The sequence below is a fragment of the Aythya ferina genome, assembly GCF_964211825.1.
Source record: "Aythya ferina genome assembly, chromosome: 2".
In the NCBI taxonomy this organism is placed as follows: domain Eukaryota; kingdom Metazoa; phylum Chordata; class Aves; order Anseriformes; family Anatidae; genus Aythya; species Aythya ferina.
In genome coordinates, this window is record NC_140297.1 from 90,062,755 (window position 1) to 90,089,938 (window position 27,184).

At 35.0% G+C, this 27,184-nt stretch overlaps 1 long non-coding RNA gene across 2 annotated transcripts; it reads right to left on the reverse strand.

Annotated features, from left to right (window-relative positions):
* Positions 1 to 27,184, reverse strand: LOC311432218. Of its 2 annotated transcripts, XR_014689904.1 has the most exons (4): positions 27,072 to 27,184; positions 24,894 to 24,961; positions 22,228 to 22,373; positions 1 to 112 (listed from the first exon to the last, which is right to left on the reverse strand). It is a non-coding gene; the product is annotated as an uncharacterized lncRNA (long non-coding RNA). The 2 variants fall into 2 exon arrangements; XR_014689905.1 differs by lacking the exon at positions 1 to 112 and having other exon boundaries at positions 22,021 to 22,373.

Here is a 27,184-nt window from a genome sequence, read left to right on the forward strand (position 1 = left end):
CATCACTGTATGTCAAGGTGGAAACACAGTCATGACTTGAAATGTTGTTGGTTCTTTTCTTGGTAGTGAGGGGATCATTTGTCATCTGCTCTCCATGCTTCAATTTTCCCATCTGTAAAAAGAAGATGATAAATTATACTTTGCAAAACAGATATGGGAGTTAACACATAGTTCACTGGCATCTAAGTGCATAACATGATCTGCTGGAATATGCAATAAAGAATAATAAAACTGGCATTAGTTGTCAGTAGCAGTTAGATTATCAGCAACAAAAATGACCAAATTTCTCATTCTCTGTCATTTATAAGCTTCTGGTAAACTGTGAATAACTCTAAATTTATACTGCAAACTGCTTTCAGTGGCTGCATCTCGTATCCAGACACATTTGTGTACGTTTGTTAGTTACAACTTCCCATGTCTCTTACAAACAGAACTGCCCTGAAAGCTGCGAAAGGCTGAGAAATATAATGGCCTCTCCCTCTAGAAACCACAAAGATTCATAGTTTCTAAGCTGCTTAACTCCCCAGTTTGTAGAGAAAGAGAGTTTTGTAAGCCTTTAATAGAGTATTGCAGGCATTGGTCACTCATAGCCCTCAGCATATTTATTTATCTATGGAGTGCAGTCCTATATTATTTTATGAAAGAACTTAGCCTAACAGCATAAAAAAAAAATAAATTGTGTTTAACGTTATCATAAAAAAATGGGCAAATACATGCCATATTTGAAGTTAACGTGAATCATTTTGTGAGAACTATGCTTAGGGGATCATGAGAGGCATGATGATTATATAACCTTGATCTGTGACTTCTAACAGAAGGATTACCTTTTACTCTAGAAAATTTGTGTAACTGTTATACATATATATATATATATATGTTTGAAAATATCAAAAAAAATCTCAACATATGAGTGTAGATGCTGGGAAAAGAACTGTGGTATTTGAAACAACTACATTTGCCACTCAAAGTTTTTGTCTTAGAAATGTCTTTTGTTTCTCTGTGTGTTTGTTGTTGTTGTTACAAACTTTGAATGTTGTATCATTAAAAGTATGATAAATACTTTTTATAAGGCTATAAGAATATAATACTTCTGCCCATTAGATGCCCAGAAGGTTGGAAACATGGCAAAGAACATATCATTTGAATAGGTGAAAAGGAGGGCATTTTCTGCACACATACGCAAGTAGAGAGATGAGGAGAAAGAGGAAGAGAGAGAGGAAGGAGGAGAGAACTGGAGGGAGGGAGTATCAAACTGAGCCCTTTTTCTTAGACTTGAAGCAGATACATTAAATCATGCAAGAACCCTAGCAGAAAGCATGTGCAATTACCTAATGTTAAAGGAAAAAAAAAAAAAGGAGGGGGGAGGTTGTGTCTAAGAAAAATATCATAACAGATGGTAGGCTGTGTGCTATAGTTTGTTCAAAAGTAATGAAAAGGTAAGTTTGATGAAATAGCATAAAACAAGAAAAGAAACCACTTCTATTAGCAGAAAAGGATAATTAGAGTACTTAAGGTGCAGCAAAATATATAATAAGTAGAATGATCATTTATTGAAAACAAATCCAATTATAATGGAGTCTTTTGTAGCAATTATAAAAAAAAAATAAAATAAAAAATAAAAAGCTAGCCTCTCTCAGCAAGAAAACTACAATATACTGTAAGCATTGCTTATACATTTGTATTTTATATAATATTAATTGTCAAGCACATTTTTTCAACACAACAAGGGTTATAGAGGAAAAAAAAAAATTTAAATACACTACAGCAATATAGATGGCAAAAGATTAATTTTTTCCAAGTCATGGTAAGCAATGCAGATTGAAAATATATTTAAAATTGCTGGCCAGTGTTGTTGTTTAAAAAGTAGTGAAATCATTCTTTGCTGATGACTACAGAATGCATAAAGCTAAGGCATACTTTAAGGACCAGCTGATGCATGACTCTTTGCTTGAATTACAAGAAATACATTTACATGTAAAATAATATATTACCTGCAGCTGAAAAGAAGCAAATGTAGAAGTTATGTAAAAGCTTAGAAGGATACAGAGGAAAAAAAAGAAAAAAAAAAAAAAAAAAAAAAAAGATCATTAGAACTCTTACAAAAAAAATGAGTTCAGAGTTCAAAGGATCATATCTTTCTTTTCAAACAACAAGATGAGAAACACCAGGTTCCTGTGTTGCTCCATATTTTTGTACCTGGGATTTTTTATACCCTCCTCTGTGGTTCTTGGATAATGATCACTTTTAGCAACAGTGCAATGCCTCAGTTGCATTAAACTGTTACAGTCATGATTGTGACCTTTCTGCAGGGACTAAGACCAGGCGGGTCAGGCAACCAAGATTTTCTCTAGATTTTCCTGGGCATTTGAAGAAGAGGGGGAACTGCATAAAGATGTATCATGGTCACATCACCTCTGGACTAACATAAGAGATTGATTTACAGACAACACAATTTGCAGGATCCAGGCAGAAATCTTTAGGGAACTTTCCCACCAATCTTCTGCTAAAACTCTGTTTTAAGGAGTGACAGCCTTTTACGTTTGCCTGAAATATACTATGATCTTCATGGTACAGGAAAAAAAAAAAAAAAAACTATCTTTGTCCTATTCAGGCAGCACTTAGTATTTTGGGGTATAGCTTTTCTATGACTCTATGATTTTTATTTTTTTACATTATTATTATCACTCTAGACATAATTTAAGAAGAAATAATACATAAAAGAGGAAAAGATCACAGAGTAAATTATGGATATTTATTGTATTCTCAGATAGTATAATGAAACTGCCTACACATATAAAGGGCATAAAAAAGAAATATTAAGAACTCCCTCTTAATAGATATTTTATTACTAGTAATTTCTATATAAATGGGTCTGGAGTGGCAAAAGCAGATTTTAGTCTGAATCTCTTTATACATTTTTAACGGTGTGTCATAATATAAGGATAAAGAAAGTTTTTCTTATTGATTGAAACCTTCCCCCAAGGTTATATTTGAAAACTAGACTTATTAGATACAACTGTGTTCAAATTAACATCTTTTTGGACAAATAAATAAATAAATAAATAAATAAAAGAACAACCTGATCCCTGTGATACTACATGAAAAATGAGAGATTTTTAAAAGAATAAAATATTAATATTTCTTAAAAAAAAAAAAAAAAAAAAAAAAAAAAAAAAAAAAAAGGTGGATATGCACACACAGACCAGTGAAAGAAAAGAGGTATCTGGTTAAAGATACCTGTGGTATCTGGTTTAACCTCATCAGCTCATTGCTCATTGTACTGCAGTCTATATATAAACCTCTTTAGAAAAATAAACAATAACAACAACAACAAAAAAGGGCTTTTAATCCAAGTTGGTTAAAAACAAATAGACCAAGCCTGGAGTAGCAAATGCTTACTTGGGAACCAGCTGGTGTAGAAGAAAATGACTCCTGTTAGAAAACAGTTAGAGACAGGTAATCCCTCTGAGGTGATTGTTCACTTCCACTGTGCTGCTTCACTCTTTCCTCTATTAAAACACCATCCTAGGCTTGAGACAACGTCCTATTAAACGTGATTTATTGGTAGTAAATGGTCTTTATTTTGGTGAGCTGCTGTTCTGATCAAGGACTGGACTATTAGAAAGCCCTCTGGTAATTCCCAACTCGATCAATTAAGATCAAGCAAGACAATACCTAAAGTTTCAGAAGAGATTTTTTTCATCAGAATCTCATAACAGTCATAGCTAGTTTCCTCACAGCTTATGAGAATCAAAGTTCTGATTTTCAGAACAATTACATATTTTAGTTATATGTGACTAATTACATATTCTAGTTATATGTGACTAATTACATATTCTAGTTATATGTGATTTGGCATTCACAGAAGTAGCGAGTTAAAATAATTTCTCAGATATCATTAAAAAGTTACTATGCAGAAATTATTTGATTGACAGTATCAAAGATTGTGTTTCACAGCAGCAGATATTCTGTTCTGTGCTGCACCTATGTGAAACATCTTTAATGGTAAGTAAATTACAAATAGTGAATTAAAACATGAAGTTAGAACAGGAAATGTGAACACTACATTGTCAAACAGCAGTAGATAACAGCATGTTAACTATATCTCTATACAGAAAGCTTTGTAGATCAGACATATGCATAGCACTGGTATCTACTAATATTTTTTTAAAAAATTGTTTATTTAAATTTGAATATTTAACTTACTTAAATTTTTGTAGTTTCAAAGCCATACTCAGAAATCTTCTAATATTTTTTTCATAAACATTAGTAATAGCCATCAACTTACACCAACAGAGAGCATGTAGAACAACTGTTGTTAAGAGGTTTTTTGTTGTTGTTGTTTTGTTTTGCTTTTTCCTGTGCAAAACCCAGGAATTTATATGCATGAGTTCCATTGATTTTTTAAATCTTAGTAGTTTAATGGTACTGTAATATTGGTTTTGCATTAAAAAAAATATATATATGCTGCTATCATTGGAAAGTGGTATACAAATTGTACTGCCCAGCAAATAAGAAAAAAATACAGTAGGATAAGAGGAAAAGCAAGAGCTAGTGTTCTCTTGAGGATTTGAGTTGATGGGTTTTGTTTGTTTGTTTTTAAATCACTAAAATGTTTTTTGAGGATTCATTGTTCCTAAGACTGAGAGGATAAACGTCAGGGTTCTTGGATAGCTGATCACAAACGGAGAAGCAGCTCATATCAACTGCATAAAAAGGCAGGTTTGCTTGATCAGTATGACCTGGAGCAGTGCCTCACAATTGTGACAGCCTGATAAGCAGCCGTTGAAGAAGCTAGAGGTCCAGCCTATATCCTGCTGAGATACAGGGACCTCACCTCTTCCCCACTGCTAATCAATCAAGCAGTCAATTTAGAGCCTTTTTTTTTTTTTTTCCAACTCAGTTTTTCCCAGCCCTACCCTAATAATCCCTTGGGCTAGATTTGTTTCAGTCTGAGCTGGGCCTGAATTACTTTACACCTCAGTCTACCCTTTCCAGAGGATGGAAAGGACAATGGGCTTTCCACAACTGGTCAGTCAGAAGTACAGAGTACAACAATGGTTAACTAATGAAGAAGTTCTAAAGAAAGTGTGTGTGTGTGTGTGTGTGTGTGTGTGTGTGTGTGTGTGTGTTTGTTTATTTGTTGTTTGATTTTTTTTTTTTTCAATTATGTTGTCTCTGTTCCTCTGTCATTTTGAGGCATCAACATAGATAAAGAGCAGAGGAAAAAGTATTGCATTATTTTTTTTTGTCTGAAAAAATAAAAAGAGCTAATATCTCCATTTTCTTCTTATATATCAAAAAGTAAATTAATACTTTTTCCTACTAATATTATTCCTTGGTAAATGAGTATAGTTTCAGCAAAGGCAATATGATCTCTCTCCATTGCTTTTCCAGGGAAGAAAACAAGAAAAAGAAATCTGCAAAACACATTATTGCAAGTAGGCTGATCTGTTTTTGAGGATTATTTACTGACATTATTTACTACAAATTATTTAATTTGATCAGGGAATTCATCTAAAAACTAAAACTACCAGAAAATTTTGTAGAAATGTATTTGTAGACAGAACTAATATTAGGGTCAGTGCTGGTCAGTTTTTATGCACCGTCTTCTAAGAGGACAGGAACAGGCCATTCTAAAATGTCAGAAGTCAATCAGAAGGAGCAGAAGATTGGCTTGGCTGAGCAAGGATCTTCAAGAGCTTAAGCTGAAAAAGTGTATGGACACTGGAAGCAAGGTCAGGCAACACGGGAGGACTACAGGGATGCTGCTCACCTTTCTACAGAAAGAATCTGTGCAGCCAAAGCTTATTTAGAGTTGAAGCTGGCCAGCGCATGGAAGGCAATAAAAAAGTTTTTAAACAGTTTTTAACAGGAAAAGGAGGACCAGGGCAAACATCCATCCGACACTTGATGAGAATGGTCACCTAACAAACAGGAACATAGACATAGCAGAGACATTTAATTAATTTTTCACCTTTGTCTTCAAAACCAGCTCTGGGACCCCAGATGCCCTCAGTTGGAGGACTGTGTCTGTGGGAATGATAAATTCCCGGTTAACCCCAAACTTGTGTGGGATTTGTTGCTCCACATGGATGCATACAAGGCCACGGGGCCTGATGAGATTCATCCTATAGCACTGAGAGAACCGTCTGATCTCATTGCAGGACCTCTCTCAATTATTTGTCTTGGGAAACCAGAGCAGTAGCAGTTGACTGGAAGTGTGCAAACGTGGTCACAATTTTCAAGAAAGGCAAGAAAGAAGATCTTGGAAATTACAGGCCTATAAGTCTCATTTCAGTGACTGGTAAAATTATGGAGAAGATTATCCTGGGAGCTATTGAAAAACACCTAAAGGACAACACAGTCATTGTTCAGAGCTGACAATGGTTCACTAGGTTCATGTCTAACAAACTTAATTTATTTTACGACAAGATCACCCAACTACTTGACTAAAGGAATCTATCAATGTAATCTTTCTGGATTTCAGAAAAGCATTTGTTACTATCTCTCTAAGTAGCAAACAATTGGCTGGCAGGTTAAAGGGACTGATGTAAATGAAGTTACATCAGTCTGGCAACCTGTCACTAGTGGGTTTCCCCAGTGCTCCATTTTAGGGCCAGTCCTCTTCAATGTTTACATAAATGATTTGAATGAAGGACTTGAGGGTTTTTTGAGCAAGTTTATGGATGATATCAAATTGGGTGGAGCAGTTGGCTCTGCCAAAGGTGGTGAGGACTTGCAGAGAGATGTGGACAAATTAGAGAGCTGGGCAATCACCAAAAATATGAAGTTTAATAAGAGCAAGTGCTGAATTCTGCATCTGTGGAGGGGCAACCCTGGTTATAAGTACAGACTGGGGGATAAGATGCTGGAAAGCAACCCTGCAGAAAGAGAACTTGGGGTTTTAATTAACAGCAAACTGAACATGAGACAGCAATGTTCCTTGGCAGCCAGGAGGACCAGCTATGTCCTGGGATGCGTCAAGAACAGCATTGCTAGCTGGTCAAGAGAAATGATTGCCCCACTCTACTCTGCACTGGTGTGGCTTCACCTTGATTACTGTGTACAGTTTTGGGTAACACAGTATAAGAAAGATTGTTGAAAACTGTTAGAGTGTCCAAAGGAGGGCAACAAAGATGGTAAAAAGTCTAGAGGGGAAGATATATGAGGAGTGGCTGAAGTCCCTTGGATTGTTTAACCTGGAGAAGAGGAGACTGAAGGGGAGACCTCATTAAGATCTATTACTTCTCAAGAGGGGGAGCAGAGAGTCAGGCACTGATCTCTTCTCTCTGGTAACCAGAGACAGGACACAAGGGAATGGCTTGAGACTGTGACAGGAGAGATTCAGGCTAGATATCTGAAAAAGGTTTTTCACCAAGAGGGTGGTCGGGCACTGAACAGGCTCCCCAGGGAAGTGGTCACAACACTGAGCCCAGTGAAATTCAAGAAGCATTTGGACTATGCTCTTAGACACATGAACTTATTTTTTTATTTTTTATTTTTTTGGTGGTCTTTTGGGGAGACAGAAGTTGGACTCAATGATCCTTTTGGGTCCCTTCCAACTCAAATATTCTATGACTTTATGAACATCACAAGGTCCATTCTAAAGTTAACCAGCAGCAAGGTATAAAATGCACTGTAGTATTATTACTATTACTAGGGACATGGCTTTAAAAATCATTCAGGTGTACCTAGATTTAAATGAACTGAGAAAAAATGTTTCTGGTATTGGTTTAACTCCCATAAAGGGAGAAAAGGGAAAACTTCCTTAGCTGCTGAGATAATATCCAACCAATAAACATGCGGTTACTGGGCAACGCTCCATTTAGAACAATACTAAGTCCAGGACATAGCCAAAAATAGATCTATTAAACAAAGGTAACGTAATTTCTCATTTAAATTTTACAAGTAGTTGTTAGATTAAAGGGTATTCAATTTATAGTTTTACCATGGGGAAGAAGAAAAAAACATGGATAGTACTGGATAGTCTTAGCAAATGACAGAATATTACAATGATAATGATAGATGGATAGGTGAACAGATGCATATATGAAGAAAGACTATATTTACTCACACACACATACTGTCTCTACACACACAATCTCTCTCTACACACACAAACACAATGTAAATATACAAATATATATTTTCTTATGTAAACACCAGGTATGTACAATAAATCTAGGAAATGAAGCTTATTTAATGATAACTTCTTGCTCCGTATGTGCACATGTACATGCATGTTTACATATGCTTAAAAATAATACTTTTTTTTTTCCAAAGTAAACATAGCTTTATACTAGCTAAACTAAGTTTTACCTCATAAAATAATCATATGACAATTATAGAAATTTAGAACATGAACAAATACATAGGATCCCCATTGATTCAAGGAATGTTTTGAGCATTAGTCTTATGAAACACATGACTAGTGTCATACAAGACACTTCAAACTGATCCCTATGAATGCTGTCTAAATTTCTCTGTGTAAAGATGTAACTATATCACTTATTCTAAGTCCCATTTATGTATTCACATTGTTTTTGTATTTTGCTTTCTTCCTTTAAGTTTAAGAGTTGGTGCATTAGAGATATGAAAATATGGCTTGACGGAAATTCATGATGTATTCTCTAGTTAAGAAGAAAATTGTTTTCCTATCTGATTTTTACACTTAATTCTGTAAATAGCAATTGGTCCAATAAGGCACATTCTAAGGAAATATGGGGTTACAACATTGGTGGAGGAGGAAATGGCATCATTTACCTGGACTCATGCAAAGAATTTGACAGTATCGCCCACAATATCCTCCTCTTTATCTTGGAAAGATATAGACTTAATGTATGGACCATTCAGTGAGTAAGGAATTGGCTGGATGGTTGCACTCAGAAAATTAAGGTCAATGGCTCGATATCCAGGTGGAGACCAGTGAAAAATAGTGTTCCTCAGAGGGTTGGTATTGGACCGGCACTGTTTAACGTCTTTGTCAGTGACATGGACCAGGGGATTGAGTGAATCCTCAGCAAGTTTAAGGATGATACCAAGCTGTGTGGTGTGGTCAACATGCTGAAGGGAACGGGTGCCATTCAAAGGGAACTTGACAGGCTTGAGAGGTGGGCCTGTGCAAACTTCATGAAGTTCAGCAAGGGCAAGTGCAGGGTCTTGCACCTGAGTCATGGCAATCCCAGGCACAAACTGTTCAGAGAAAGGACTGAGAACAACCCTGAGGAGAAGGACATTGGGATGTTGGTTGATGAGAAACTCAACATGAGATGTCAATGTGCACTTGCAATCCAGAAAGCCAACTATGTCCTGTGCTGCATCCAAAGAAGCATGACCAGCAGGTAGTCTGAGGGAGATGATTCTACCCACTTTACTCCACTCAAGTGAGACTCCACCTGGAGTACTGTGGGGGACCCCCAACATAAGAAGGACATGACCCTGTTGGACAAGTCACTACTCATGGGGTGGGGGGGAATTAAATGATTTTTAAAGTGCCTTTTAATTCAAATAATTCTATGACTCTGTGAAATAACACTAACGCATTAAGAAACCTGGTTTACTGCTGGAACTTGGTACATCAGCTTGATGTCTGTCTTCGATGATCTTGGAGGTATTTTCCAATGTAAGTAATTATACAGCTCTATGAAATCCACTACTAATCATACAGATTATATTCTTGCTGATCTCTACAGCATTTAACATCATATTCAGCAAGCTTCCCTCCTGATCTAAGGAAAAGATTCTCAGTTGATATGCACCACTGAAAATTCATTCACCCCATTTGTTCTCAGGACAGATTTCTGGCCCAGCTCAATATCCAAGTAACTTTGGCCACAAAAGATAACTTGGTACATTAAGCCTGAACATTAGTAAATAACTTCTTTACTAGGAGAATCACGTAGAACTAGACCAGGTGCAGAAGTTAAGAATGTCCATTCTTGGAAATTTAAGACTCTGAATGGTGCAGCCACAGCTGAGCTGATCTACTGTAGTAAAATAGCGTTTTGACCAGATGACTTCCAGAGCACCCTTCCAAACATGGTTTCTGTGGTTCTCTGAAAACATGGAGTGACAATATTCTTGATCAATTCAGAAAGACGAGAAATCACATGAATAAACTTGACAGAAAATAGACTTCATCCAGTGGATATAATTTCTCTAGGAAATTAAAAGATATTATTAATGATTTTTCAACAGCTGAAAAGCTGTCATTTGCATTTAATTCATTGTACAATAAGAAAAATTACAAGACTGCCGTTCTGCACTACTGAGAAAAATTCTAACATAGGAGATGGGGAAGAGGAAGAGAATGTAACTGGCAGAGTGTGAACAACTTTAATGGCAGTGGCCATTTAGGCCATCTTAGTTACCAGTGTTTATACTCCTGAGAGTAGCGTTACTTTCCAAGAGGGAGCCTATAAATAATGTTATAGGCTCCTGTTAATAATGAGTAAATTGATTTCTTTTTATTATTATTCTTGTATGGTAACTTAATGCTAGACATTACAATAGTGCTACAAAATTAATTCAAAAAAAAGTATATGTTGAGGGATTTTTGAAACAGCAAAGATCCCATGGCTTGCTGCAGCTGAGCAAACCAAGCTACCAGGACAACTATGAGAAGTTCCCATGACAGTGTTCCCACATCGCCCAATTGAGGAATTTAGAAAAATATTGTTGCCAGCAGCTGGCTTCAAGGACAAGGTCTACGTGACTGCTAATCACAAGGGTGTTGTTTTCTTGCAGGTGGGGTTGTTTTCATGCAGTTGTTTGTCTGAGTGCTTTTGACCAATAATCTTGTGTGAGACACTATCCGCCCCTGTTAAGTTCACTTTAAAAGTCAGGCTATTCGGGTAATAAAGGGAGAGCGTGATCTGACCATACTAGTGTCTGTCGTGTTTTCGGTCGTTCTTCCTGCAACAAGTATGTATTGTGTAACTTTTTAATTGCTTCTTTTACAATTCTAGGTCTTGGAATAGATGTGTTGTTAACTTCAACCTACATAAATAACTGTAGGTCACTTTTCTGTCACGTGAAAATTACAAAAAAAATAAAATAATAAAAAAAAATCTTGTCAGCAAATAATATTGTAAACCAAAATGTGAAGTTATAACATGAAGATTGTTCTTCTAGATTGAAAATATCCATCTAGGAAATTCATTAGACCACATCAGACCACTGTGTTATTTTTGATCTTTTTTCCAAAATGAATGTTGTTTTGCATTATTGGCATTGATGTGTTTACTTCTGACATTATACTGTCTGCCAAAGGTGTAACATTAAAAAGACACATTTTAAGATGTTATTACTACTTGGGTGAAGTAGATTAATAATCAACTGAAAATTTCAAAAGCCAAGATATTTAATGTTTGTGAATCAGCATGTTGCCTCAGTACCTATCTATTACTTAGATTTTTCTTTAAGCCAACCAGTTATCTGAAGTTTGAATACGAAGTAAACCTGCAGAGACAATTTTGATTTTCATTCCAAAACATTTCAACCAGAAACAAAGTTACATATCTGATTTGTCTTATTTTTGTCCCATCTGACCCCTTGGGGTTTCTTAGGTAAGGGGACTGTAAAAGAAAGTATTTGTCCTAGCCATCTGGAGTCAAGAGAGTGCAGCTATGCACATTAAATGACAAAAAACTCCATTCTACATGAACTCTTCAGTTATAATAGAGATAACAGTGTTTTCTATTATGCTAAAATTTGTGAATCTTTCTACAGACATAGGCTACCTGCTACCTGAAACAGAATCAGAAGACAGGTAAAACAGATTACAGGAGATATTTGCTGCAAAACTCAGTGTAGCTGAGCAAATATCCAGCATTTTTCTAAGATTCCCACAAAATATAAAAGGAAGAATTTAAACCTTGAACAGTTTTTTTTTTTTTTTTTTTTTTCCTTAATTCTGCAAGAATTTACCTTGATTTATACTATATTTAAATTTTAAAAAGTGAAAAAAAAAAAAAAAGATTTTTCCTTAATGAGATACTTCTCTCAAGTGGGGCAAGAAAAGATATATTGCACAACACGTACATCATCACAAATCAAAGATTCAGGGGACTGAAAGAACTGGCACAGGAACATTATAGATAAAGAACATTTAAGAGAAAATAACCAAGAGTATACATCTCCGTGAACTGAAATCTTAAAGGATATGCTATTTGGGTGATAAAAACATTAAGAATATAGCTTAGATGTATTTTGAAATTTGTTTCACTTCTCCTATATTTTAATACCAAAAAAAAATGGTCTTTCATCTTGGTTATATCCTCAGCATCATTCTTTAATAATACATGTAGAATGAATGACAAAAATTGTTATTTTTAACAATTGGGATATGGTAAAACACCTTAGTAAAGTACAGACACTGGAGAAACTGAACCAAATATAACAGATAACAATTTTATTACATTTTCTGTATAATGTAAGATGTAAAGACAGTAATATACTTTCTGCTGTTATTGTTGGCAATCTGGGTTCTGATGTCTGCAGTTGTCTGAAATGCTTTTGAAGACAGAAAGAGATTAGACTTTGGAGGACTACTAAGAGCAACTAACCTAGTCAAGGCATTCCCTAGGCATCTTCTCAATGATCTGGTAGATCATTTATTACAAATAACATCTGAATTGGGGTAGCACTTCAGCACCTTACTCCAACCAACCCCTATTTTGCTAGGAATGTCACCACACCACAGAGACCTGACCCTGTTTGCTTACAATTTAAATATAACACAACACACAGATACAGATAGTTGAGGGATTGCCGTATCACTAAGACAACATTAGCCAGCATAACAACACACACAGTAACATTTATAGAATAATTATTATTCAGTGTAATTTAGCATCTTGAAGTGGTCCTAAGGGCTTTCTGCCACATATTTTCCTTCAAATGGAGCTCTGTGTTAATACTGCAATTCAACAGTATTTATGAATTTCATTTTGCCCTTAAAAACAAATTGAATGTTTTCATTTTGCAACCTTATCCACTTATATTTTCCAGTATGAAGTGAAGCTAAAATAGGTTCAAGGGATGAGGAAATTCAGCTCATAAAGTGGTAATAATTTTGCCTATAAAAATGTTAACTAACTTGAGTCTAAAATGCCAAGAGAAATATGAGTGTCAAGTTTGTTGTGAATCTGGAAGTACTGATGATCTGATAAATCCTGCACAGGAAAATAAATATTTACTAAACAGAAAACAAAAACAGGATTTTACAAGTTATAAAAATTAACTATATATTTTCTGACTTCGGACCATATACGTGAAATAAAGAAAATCTCAGAATATTCTGAAAGCAGACTTCATCTCTGTGTTGCTGAAAAAGCTATTTGCCAGAATCGCTGAAGTAACTACACACATCAGAGAAACACTTCTTAATCCTGAAGCTCAAAATTTCAGAGCAGAACTCTCAGTGCAACCTCTCAGCCGAAAACAAACAAACAAACAAACAAAAAAGTACATTTAGGTGTACCATCTCCCATTTGTTTGGTATTGCTTGACTGCCTTTTACTTGATTTTACTTTTCCAGTTGATATTTGCTGTGATTAGAATGGTAGCATGATCCAATGGAGTCCAAGGCACTTCAGCAATTAGTTACTTCTACTCTTAGAGTATGAGTTGTGTGTGAGTTGTAAGACACTAACATTATGGACTGAAAGCCAACAACAAAAATGCTTGAGTCTTTATATAGACTCAGCCCTGGAGGTAGCAGACAAAGAGTCAAAAAACCTTCAGAACAAATTCAGCATCAACTTCACACTCTGCACTTCTGAAATTGCTGCCTTTCCAGTGGCTTTAATGAAAGCAGTATAAAGAGACCATTATAAAGGTAAAGATTCCTAAGGGACTTTACACAAGTTTTTTTTTTTTTTTTTTTTTTTTTTTCCAATAAAGTGGTAAAAGGAATGGAGGAAGGAAGGGAGAGAATAATGCATAAAAAATATCAAGAAGGTCTCTTTAGTACTGAAAAAAGAAAAATAGCATCAGACAAAACAAATTAGATTTGCAACATAGCCCAGTGAAACATTCATTCACAGTTGCTATAGAGTGAGAGGATATAAGATCCATTTTCTATTTCAGGTTAACAGAGTAATAATGAGAAAGATCTGACTACTATCATGTAAAATAAATAAATAAAAGTTTATGACAACCAGTTATATTAATAACATCCTTATTACGTGTTTTAACTTTCATTAAAAGCTGTTTTTTCAAGCAGAGCTCCTGAAACGAAATTCTAAACCAAAAAAGTAATTGTTATTCTCATTCAAAAGAGACAAAAGATATTCTTTAAAGTGATGAAAACACACAACAATGACAGAAAAAATTTATCTTGCCCTTTCACAGAATCATCTAGGTTGGAAGCTTATTCCAATGCTTAACAAAGTTTTTCCTAATATCCAACCTACATGTAAACCTCCACTGGTGCAACTTTAGCCTGTTCCCCCTTGTCCTGTCACTAGGCATGTGGGAGTCTAGACCAACCCCCACCTCACTACAGCCTCCTTTAATGTACTTATAAAGAACGATAAGGTCGCCCCTGAGCCTTCTTTTCTCCAGGCTGAACAAACCCAGCTCCCTCAGCTGCTCCTCGTAAGACCTGTTCTCCAGACCCCTAACCAGCTTTGTTGCCCTTCTCTGGACTCACTCAAGCACCTTCATGTCCTTCCTGTAGTGAGGGGCCAAAAACAGTACTCAAGGTGTGGCCTCACCAGAGCTGAGTACAGGGGGAAACGATCACTTCCCTAGACCTGCTGGCCACGCTGCTTCTTATACAAGCCAGGATGCTGTTGGCCTTCTTGGCCACCTGAGCACACCCATGGCTCATATTCAGCTGACTCTCAACCAATATTCCCAGGTCTTTCTCTACCAGGCAGCTTTCTAACCACTCATCTCCCAGCTTGGAATTGTTGTGCCCCAGGTGCAGGACCCAGCATTTGGACTGGTTGAACTTCATACAGTTGACCTCAGCGCATCAGTCCAGCCTATCCAGATCCTCCTGCAGAGCCTTCCTACCCCCAAGCAGATCAATACAAGCACTTGGTGTTGTCTGCAAACTTACTGAGGGTACGCTCGATCCCCTCATCCAGATCATCGATAAAAATATTAAAGAGGACTGGCCCCAGTACTGAGCCCTTGGGGACTCCACTAGTGACCAGCCTCCAACCGGATTTAACTCCATTCACCATGACTCTTTGGGCCCAGCTACCCAGCCAGTTTCTAACCCAACAGAGCATATGCCAGTCCAAGCCAAGAGCAGCCAGTTTCTTGAGGAGAATGCTGTGGGAAACAGTGTCAAAAGCCTTTTTTTTTTTTTTTTCCATTTCATTATGATTCCCTTTTAAGATGACACATGTATGAAAAAATGTAAAGTCTCCCACAACATGCTGAAATGACCTTCATACTCTTCATGACAGTATCAGGAAAGGTTTATGACTGAATACATCACTGGACATCAAGACAAATTGCTAGCAGATGTGTTATAATTTCTAGGTGGAAAAATATGTATTGATTACCACTTTGTCATGTCAGTTAAGCATGTAGAAGTGGTTCTGTATCACACCTTCATGTTTAAAACCAAAACGGTTTAGTGATTTAACAACTAGTGACAATATGGTTGCCTTAAATTTCCAGCTGAGTAGGCAGATACATCACTGTTAAAATGTTATCCTTCTTAGCATGGGGAATAGAGAACTAATAGCCAACAACTTATACTTGACAAAGTAGAATTAACCATCTGCTTCTGCCAGACAAAATACATAGATAGTAAATTCATTTTCCATTTGTCAATCTGATACTTTTCACATATACTAAAAAAAAAAAAAAAAAAAAAAAAAATCGAAATAAATAAAACCCTAAATGAATAAAATAATAGTTATATAAATGAATAAAATAATAGTTATAGTAATAGTTATTCACAGAATTCATCTTGACAAATTTCCTTGCATTTGTTTTTTAAATTAAATACAAATGTGTACTCAAATTCATTACCATTATCTGCACAGGTTAACAATTGCTCAAACATATATATATTTTTTTTTTTTCACTTAATGATTAGTCTTATTGCATCTTGAAACATGTGTTTTCATACTGTACATTTTATGTACAACCTTTGGCAATACTTACTTAATCCTAGAAAGATAAGCCTCATGTTATATACACATTCATTTATAGAACAATGTAAATGTACACAACACAACTCTGAGCAAGAGGTCTCAAGAAGAGGTTCCTTTCTTAAGGAGTTTTAAATCTGAATGATGAAGATATAACAAAAACTGTGATGAAGACAGACTAAAATAAAATAAAATTTAAAAAAATAATAATCTTTACACAGACTGGATAGTATATTGGAATGTCTTGTTCAATAGGGAAGACTTCAGTATTTTATTCAAAATCAGGCTGGAGTCAAGTATGCCAGCATATTTAACACCACCTTCTCAAGAAAAATTACTACTTATACTCAGTGAAGAAAAAGAATAGGAGGTGCAGGAGCAAGTACAAATATAGAACAAGGAAATTAGAGTATGTATCAAAGTGGAGATAGAGTTTGGTGCATAGTTACATAGACATGGATTGAGAAGCAGAAACTTGGACTACACAGTGAATAGGCATAGCAGAAATGTATAGGAGGAGGGAAAACTGAAGGAAGTTAAGACTATAGGCTAATCTTTATTTGGGTGAAAGGAGAAGACTAAACCAGAACATAGTGGGAAAGAAAGGGATGTCCACAAAGGAGAGAGAAATAGGACATCAATTTGTGAATAAATTTCAGAGCTTCTTTTCCTATGTAAAAAAATAGTTAGCTTAATATTAGCAATTTCTTCCCCAGTAAATGAGGAAAAATTCTTTTGAGAGAATAATCATTGTTAGTTAAGCACTATAACATACAATTTTTGAAACATAAAAATTTCAGCCCATTATTGTTATGTGTGTTTTTCCACAATTTGAAAATGGGAAAATGAAATACTAAGAAGCTGACTGGCTGTGAATTATAATACCAATTAGACAAAGAAGACATCTAAACTCCAGCTCTATAAATGTGACTGCAGGAGAAAATGAATTCTCTGCTAATGATAGCTGAAATTAAAGAAATTCAAAGAAATACCAGGCTGACCAAACTACTACTTACTGTACTCTTTATTGAATAAAGGGAATATGCTTTCAGGTTCTTCAGACCATGAAAGAAATTTAAGTGGAAAACAAAAACTGGGAAAAATTAGCAAACTAAGTCATTAAAAATGAATGATCAATCTGACTCCAATCTGCCTACATTACATGGATTGAAATAAAAAGTGAAGATCTGATGACCATTTTTCTCTGGTTCCAAATAAGTCCAAATATATATGTCTGACAAATATATGTCTGACCCATATATTGGGTCAGACAAAAAAAATGCATAATTTTTATAAATAGTTACTGATGCACATTTAGCACTTTGTGGGCCCTATGAAATGCATTCATACTCATTCAAGTGTTTTATTTTCCATAATATCTGCTGTAGCAGTAGTCACACAGTAACATTTTGAACCTAACCTACCTACATAGCCCCAGGAAAAGCCCTGATTATTTGGTCTGAACAGTATATGTCAGAAGTCCATGAAGGTTTACACAATATTTTTTCAGGACTCTTTAAAAAGCCCCACTCCTCTCCTCCTACTCCCTCCCATCCCCCCCTTCCCCCCCCCCCCCCAAAAACAAACAAACAAAAAAAAAAAAGTATAAATATACAAATGCACTAAAGTATGAAGAGTAAAGAAAAGCTAACTCATTACAGCAGAGTAAAACAAAGGTTGTGATATAAATACTTTGGGGCAGAGCTAATCAATAGAAAAATATTGCTGCACTTAACATCAGAGTTACACTTGTTTGTTTACAAAGATACCACTTGTCAATTATGTCAAGAACACCTAAATATTTTTACATTATACTGTGTAGTCTTGCCTCATTTTGATCCCACACACTACATTCAGAATTTCCCAGGAAATTAGGATACGTAATCTTAAAGCAAAAAACAACTCTGAGGACTTGCAATTCTTCTGGAAACTCTCCTTGCATGCCCATTGTTTTGCGTAAGTTTACAGTCATACCTGAAGATGTAAACACTAGAAAACAGAGAAGATCCATTTGTGATTTTCACCCCTTTTCAGAAAAACTGTTTGTAAATTCTATATATAAGAAACTTAATTTCTAGATAGATACTGTAACATTTGGAAGTCTTGATAGTGAGCAGTTTACACTTTTGACAGCTTTTATTTTTGCCCTTCTCTAAATCTGTCACTTTCCAACAAAAGTAAGGAATATTCCTCTACTATTAGACCACCTTCACTATGTTTCTAGCATGAAGAGTACTGTATTTTAACATATTCTAGCAGAGGAAATTTCTATACAAAATCACATTTTCCTTCCAATCTAACCAGAAAGAGATACGGAAACCAATACCTCTTCCCCTTTTTTTGCTGGAGTAGAAAATACCATTTCATTGATACCAATATAGAGTCTTATATCAATCCCTGTAGCTGTGCGAAGGGTTCTTTAATGGCCAGACATGGTGGACAAACTGAAAAAGATTCTTCTTGGTGACCTTATCACAAGCTCTCCTATAAAGAAAAACATGGTTCTTCTTTATATAGGAAAGAACCCAAGGGGTTCTTCATGTTTAATGGCAAAGCCATTAAACAGTTCAAGTGGTGCTGTAAGGCGTGGCTGTTTCTCTCCCATCCTGATATACTAGACTGCTGTGCTGCCAGCTAAAGTGGGGAATTGGACAGGCTTAAAAGCAAGACAGGAAAAAAAATAAAATAAAAATGTGGGAGTGGGTGGGAGGGGTCTTTTCATTTTGTGTGCTTCAGTTATCCAGTATAGTAGAAATGAAATATTGAAGCATTAGAGAAAGAACAGGCAATGTCACAAGGTGTGGCAATATTTAAAGCCCTCACCTCTAAGACTGAACACATCTTTCTAAATTAAATCTCATTCAAACTCTTCATTAGACTGCTGTATCACAATAATATAAAGCCATTTTTTCCATAACATTAGTCATTCCTAATGAACTCCTCCTGTGGAAGTTATCTTTGAGGTGAGAACAGCAAATATATATATATATATATGTATATGTATACAGATAATAAATATAGAAGACTTTTTCACTCCCTGAACTGTTTTGATAAGATAATAATATTCTCAAAAAAATGTTTTCTCTGTTCATATAATCTTTGATTTTTTGAAATAGTTATTACTCTTTTAAATACTTTTAGTTCTACAGTGCTGTTTCATCAGTTGTACTTCTGAGATATCCCTACTTTTCCAATTAGCTTCCCTTTTACTTTATTTTCTTATTTTTAGCATTTACAGTGGAGTATAAAATGCAATATGAGCACTGGTTAAAACAGTTTCCACAAAGAGGAATTAAAATTAAATAGAAACACATTTATATATCATATTAAACTTAGAATTCATCACTTATTGAGAAATGCTTTGTCACAAGACTAACAATAACATGGTAATGTTATTCATGTGATCAATAGATGCCATGGTTTTGGCTAGGATAGAGTTACTTTTCCTCCTAGTAGTTTCTATGGTGCTGTGTTTGGGATTTAGGATGAGAATAATGTTGATATCACACTGCTGTTTTAATTGTTGCAGAGCACTGCTTGCACTTAGCCAAGGACTTTTCAGCTTCTCACATTGTCTTGCCAGTGAGGAGGCTAGGGGTCCAGCCAAAGCTGGGAGGAGACAGAACCGGGACAACTGACCCAAACTGACCAAAGGGGTCATATGCCATACCATATGGCATTATGCTGAACAATTAATATGGGGTGGCTAGCCAGGGTTGGGGGACCAGCTGCTCAGGGATAGGCTGGGCATCGGTCAGCGGACGGTGAGCCATTACTATGTGCATCACTTGTTTTGTACACATTATTACCGGTAGTACTATTATCGTTATTATTATTTTCCTTAATTTTCTGTCCTAATAAACCGGCTTTATCTCAACCTACAGGTTTTTATTTTTTTCTGATTCTCTCCCCCATCACAGAGAGTGATGGTTGAGGGCAAATGAATGACTGTGTGGTGCCTAACTGCCAGCCAGGTTAAACTACAACAATGGAACAAATAGGACCCATAAAAACAGTTATGTTAGATACTCACCAAAAGACATTAAACAGTTACACAGTGAAAGCTATGGAGATATAAACAGTATATATTAAAACACTCCCTTGTAACTGTCCAACTTGCTTTGTAGTGAAGTAAAAATTAAATGTGGGTTAATTTGGCTTGCAAGGGAAGTAGACAACATCCTTTTTTTTTTTTTTTTTAATAATATTTTTTTAATATTCCACTCATATCATTACTAAGCTAATGATAGCTATAGAACACAGATATCTGAGATGTAAAATATGTCAGCAAAGTTTCAAATTGACATACATTTAAGTGTTACTTTATTATTTTAGAAAGTCAAAGGGGTGGGATTCATGGTTTTTTTTTGCCTTTCTATTTGATAATCCACATTCTAAACAGTTAATCTAATTTTGTGATTCCATATACTCCTGGCAATACTACAATCATGATATCTCCAAGGACAAACACTCACCTTGCTCAAGTCATAACATCTACCAGAAAATAGCTAAAGAAAAACAGGAAAATTGGAACCTGGAACGTGATTCTACAGACAGCCTAATGTTTAGGAATACATTGAAGAAAGGCAATCAGAATCTAACCCCACTGTGAGCTTGCTTTGCCCTTCAGATACAAGCTACTTTATTCCTGAGCTGCCATATAAGGAGATCAAAATCTCTCTTCTCAGGTAGAAGCAGAGATATGGTTGAACTAACGGATCTTTCCATGTCCTAATCCTTACAAGTAGTAAAGTTGTAAATGAAACCTTCACTCTCCCAGTTGAAATGTAGACTCAATATGGATTTTCTGTTCTAGAGGAAGCTTATCCTGAAAACCACAAAAACAAACCAGTCCATACCAACAAGACCCAAGGCTTGTTCACTTTCTGGTGCTTTCACAAAAACAGTTTATGCTTATATGACACAGAGTGTGCATGATTTAACACCTGCCTTCAGAAGTTGCAGCTGTTAGATTGATGTTCTAGGATCAAACTTCAGTGAAGAATGTTATAGCAAGTGAACTGAAATTGATGAAATCTTGTAAGTGTAAAAGCTTTTGCTTAATTGGGACCATATTGTTTTGCAATTTGTGGAGTCAAGGTCCAGTTGATTTACAGTGAAACCATTTTCTTACATATTATTTATTTCAGCATACATTCATTATACCAAAAGACTTTGGGACCAAAAAGAAAACTTGTATTTATTACCTAGTTGACAATTTATTTTTCAGTTGTTTGCACAAGTTATCAATAAAGGACTATTTTGCTTGCATGTCAAATCAGACAGCAAATGGTCTACTTTATGCTTAAGCAATCTTCTGAAGATTTGATATTGCTCCTCATGCAAGGCATCAGATCTCACTTAACTATCCTCTGCAGATGTAATTAAGTACTTCCAAATGTTTTGCTTAATTGCATTCCTTAATGTTCTGAATGATGTTTTGCTCTTTTCCTTCAGTTACGAATTGCATTTATAGCTTCCAGTAATCCCATTTATCATTGCAATTTGCTTAGCTTGAAATGTGCTACATTAATTAGTTCTTTTCAAGTCCTTTAAAAGAAATGTCTAGAGATCATTAATTCTATATGGGCAATTTATTATTGCTTAAGAGAATTACATACTGCGGTCTGTTGCTCATTTTTATAAACTTCTTTTAGTATTTCCCTGTGTAAAAATTATCTTAGATGATCACCTTTTATAAACCCTCCCTAGTGAGTGTCATTGTAATTTTTGATAGCTATAAAGGGTTCTCAAGCATTCAACAGCATATTCCAAACAAACAGCATTAGGAGTTATTTATTTATTTATTGTCAAACTGTTATTCCAAAATTAGTTTGCAAAGCTGCATATGTTAACAGAATGAGCAATTTCCACAATTTATTAGGATGTACCATGATAATGATGAAAGTGCACTATACAAAGACATACACAGAGACCAATAGTGGAACTGGTTTTTATACAGTTATTAATCTGGAGAAGAAAAGATTGGTTATTTTCTTCCTTGAAATAAAATGAGAACACAAATGCCATCCTCTTTACTCCTTTGGTTTCAGTGCTCTATCATGGCTTCATACTTTACTGCTGCAGAAGCTTTTTCACATACCTTCTTTCAAACACATCTGTTGCCACACTGAGCTCAGTGTCTTTAAGCACAAGAGTAAGACTTTGCAAGATCAAAGTGTTATTCATTAGAAGACATGTTGACTCGTTGACTCCAGTCCAGGGTATTTTTTGAAGTCGTCTGTTCACCTACAGAAGAGAAGATAAGGAGAACTGAGTGTGCTAAAGGGCCTAGGGAAAAAAAAAAAAAAAATATATATATATATATATAAATACATTATTCACATAGCTATAACTCAAAGGAAATGTAGTAATTTGTGAACTAATATATATATATATATAAAAGTTGAAAATAGAGGTGATAATTAAATATTATTAGTGTTACATGCCTGAGGAAAATTAACAAAGGCATAGCTTTCACATTATATGATAAACATGAGATGGGGGCAAGAATTTTAATTGTTTGGGAAATCAGCCCAGCATGTACCTCTTGTAATACAAATGAAACCTACCTATTGTGACACATATTTACATATATTACATATATATATTATATAAATATATTACATACATAAATATATTACATATTACAACATACATTTATAACATACATAACATACATTTTTAGACCCTCTGATCACACTTTTCTACTATGAAATGACTAATTTCTTTCCCACTATTCTACTTAAAATGAAACTTTTTTTTTTCTGTTTTTTTTTGTTTGTTTGTTTGTTTGTTTGTTTTGTTTTAATTTGAGAGGAAATAATAAGGATATAAGTGTAAACCTAAGGTATAGGTTTGTTCTTTTACTTATCTTGGTTAATGTCATAACAACAAAAAAAAAAAAGTTGCAGTTTTTGTTACTGTATGAATTTCTCTAATTAAGGTGAAGCTGTAAAGGAGAAGCCATTTAAAAAGAAAATTTCATGTTCTTTGCTACCAACATTTTTGGAAAATTATTAGAAACAAAATAACAATACAGTAAGTAAGTTAATTCTAGATAACCAGTAGTAAAAATAATTTTGAATGAACCAGTGTGGGTTGTGGGGGAGTGTCCTTTGGAAGGAACATTATGATTTGCTTTATGTACTTTGTTATTCACAGGCTATATGTAGGGTGGGAAATACTTTATTCTTGTTTTGCAAATGGAATTCTACCCCCTAAAAATAAAAGCAAACAAACAAACAAACAAAGGAACATTCAAAACATAAAAAACTTTCTTATTTATTGTGGAAAGAGGAACGATATATGTTGATGAAACATTCATATTAAAAATAGATTTGTAATTTTCTTTTTGTAAAAAAAAAAAAAAAGATTATAAGTATTGTATTTATTATTAAATATTTATAAGTATTGTATTTATAAGTATAATATTTATAAGTATCACATAATTTCATGTAAATTAATTTTGGGGATACCATTAGGATCACTGAGGTTAAGCTAAAGGCACCATCTGACTGTGTCAAGGCTAGCTAGAGCATCTATGCCTCTCCAGGGAACACTGTGGGATCCAGAGCATATCTGAAATGCTTGTATAATGTGTTCACATGTAGTATGAGGAAAAAGCAGGATAAACTGGTAAATTTGGTCCTTTCCCAGAGTTATGAAACCATTGGTTTTAATGAGACTTGATATGAGTCCCATGACTGGAGTGCTGGAATGGGGGGCTAGTGGTTTTTCAGAAGGGATAGGCAGGACAGCTGAGGTGGAGATTTACATAGTAACATTTAAAAAAACATTTAAAGGAGAGATTAGACTGTACAGCCCTTGCCATTAGGGATGATGTGATAGAGATCCTATGAGTGAAGATTAAGGAGATTAAGATGTTGTCTCAGGTGTTTAATATCAGCCCCACACAGGACAATAGCATGGGTAAACTATGCTATAAACAATTATGGGAAATCTCTGGTTCAGTTGCCCTTGTTCTTATGGGATATTTCAACTTCCCAGACATAGACTGGGAATATCAGTCTATGGTGTAAGGGCAACAAAAGTTAGCAGAGTTGCCACCCTGGACTATAAGAGAGAAAAAAAAAAAAAAGTGTTCCTCAGAGAACTATTTATCAGAGTCCATTGGGAATCGGTTCTAGAGGGTTTAGAGGTCCATGGGAGTTGCTCACTTTTCAAGAACCACCTTTTAAAAGCCAGGTCTTTTAAAAGATTAGAGAGAGGCATTCTGATCTCGGTGGTATTATATGGGAAACGTTATCATATCACGACAAAATTTAGGATCTAATATAAAGATGACAGATTTGGGGATATGATGGAATTTCTCGTTTTCATTTTAGCTGCTTTGAACTACTTTTTGAGACACCAATTATTAAAATAATAATATGAATAACAAATGTTGCTGTGATATACACATGACTATTGAAATAACAGTCCAAATTCTGGATTAGAAAGAAAACAGTTTCCTTAAACTTGTTCATATCTCACCATCTTTATAAAGAAGAACGTTCCCCCCCCCCCCCCCCCCCCCCCCCCCCCAAGATTTTACTAGAAGATTTTAGAAAACAAACAAACAAACAAAAAACTACCACAGTACCACAGAACAGAGGATTAAGGAGTGGATCAAATATCAGAGCACAATGAAATAATATTTCAGCATAGTCTCTAGCCCCCCTCCCCAGGTCATAAAAGTGAATGGTTCCCCATTACTCATAAAAGTAGAAAGTTGATTAGATTATGACAGATTTATTTATTTATTACCTTGCTTTTCCTTTGCAGATTATTATTTTCTGTAACACACTGCTCTTATAGGTACCTCTAGATTTTTCCTGTGAGATAGAGAACAGAAGCAGGCTAGGCAACAACAGAACTACAGGACACGCCAATTACTACTCTCTGTACACAGTGTCTGGTAATAACAGAATATTATTATGCTCTTCTTTGTATCTATTTTAAGAAAGGAAAAGATCATCATCTCTTCAGAGGGCTTCCAGGCAGGTGGGTTATTTATTCATTTATTTCAGAGTGAAAATAAGAAGTATGTGACCTATTGGGTTTCCTTCTAAACTAAACTTTTATGATTATGTCCAGAAACATGTCAACCCTTTGAAAACTCAGACTAAAATATAGTGGAATACTCCACTCAGATAGGAATATTCTTTCATCACTTGGACAATATTTGGATAAAGTTTGAGATTATAGCTATCATTGAATATTAACATATTAAGCACTTGTTTGCCTTCAGATATTTTGCCATTATGCTTTCCAACATGAGAAAGAGTTTTACTTCTTTCTGTCTCAGCAGTATGTCACTATCATATGAAATTTCTCATAGACATAATTAACAGAAACTAAAGGAAATAAAATTCCTGAAGTATTTTGCTGTAATCTATATTTGCCATTGCAGTGCTTAGATGTTTTAAGAGTAACACAGGAAATTTAGGTAATGTAAATCCTCCCAGTCAAGAAAATTTACTGATCACTAGTGACTCGGTATATGCATTTTATCTGAGTTATTAAAGCCTCTACAGTCACATTACCAGCTAATCTTGATTCTTTTTTTGTCCTGAAGGTTGTATCTATCCAAGAAGCTACCCTCTTCTCATTGACTGTAGAAAAACATAGACACCATTTTTTTTGAGAAAATATGTTCTTTGTCTGAAAATAAACACTGAGTGTAACTTAGTTCACTGAAAGTAACTTTAATTACAATATTCAGGCTCTGGTAAATTTCAAAATATTTGAAGAATTTTAAATGTTACATTATCTATCTCCCTTCTATATGGACCCCATAAAACTGTTATCTATACAGCCTCGTCTTTCCTAACTAGGCTGTAACAATTAATATCCTCTCATTAATATTTGTTGATATTTGGGAAAATTTGGGAAAAGCTATTCACAAGCTATTTGGGAAAAACTTTCTGTGTTTTTGTGCTTATATACCACCTAAAAAGGGGGGGCTCTCATTCTTTGTTTCACCATTTCGGAAGTGCTGTGATATATGAGGTTATTAAACTCATAGATTTTTCACAACAAAATCAGCAACACACATTCATAATTAAATGCAGGAGTTTTCAGTAGACTTCTTACAAGACTGATATATATATATATATATATATATATATATACATATATATATATATACTTCTATTTTAATTATGGATGTGAAGCCAGAAGCCAAATAAGCCAGAAGTCATTCATCTGCAAACAAGAAAGTCAGGCTACACTTACGAGCAGGAGAACTGGAAATCTATAATTCTGAAATGTACTTGGAGGTTATACCAGAAAAGCCACTGAAAACAGAGCTGAACACTGAGCAATATTGTGGTATACAAAGTTAATGACACATAAGCAGAACCATTAGAACAAAATCATGTGAGACTAGCACTCTGATACTGTTAATAGGTTCCACAGTATAAAATGTATGTAGCACGTGGGAAAAAGTAGGGCAAATAATCTGAATTATTTATTGTACATTGAGTAATTTATGGCAGAAAGTCCCCTCAAAACTTCCAGAAGACTTGAGTAATACTTTTCATAGGGGAAACTTGGGTACCAAAGTGCTTCTTAGAAAAGTACAATGTGGACCAATAATTGGCAGTGTCATCCAGAAGAATTAAATAAAACAGAAAGATATACTTCATTAAAAGACACATGACTACCAATAAGAACAAACAGAGGGGAAGATGAAAATGAAGATACAACACCATGATGGAAATGTTCTATCCTTAAATATAAGTTCACTTAATTTCAGACACACTGTACTGGTGAACTCTAGGTAAATATCACCCATTTCTTATTTGTATGGAATGTCATACTAGATTGCTTGCATCCAAGTTTTCCAGAAAGGTCAGAAACATAACTTGGTTACTGCATGGAAGAGATGTACAGTGACTGTCTACTTGTGATCACATCCAAGAAAGTCCAAGAATCAGTTACCTGTAGTTGTGGTGTAACCCAGCCAGCAGATAAGCACCACACAGCCATTCGCTCACACTCCCTTCTCCCTCTCTGTGATGGGGGAGAGAATCAGAAAAAAAATAAAATAAAAT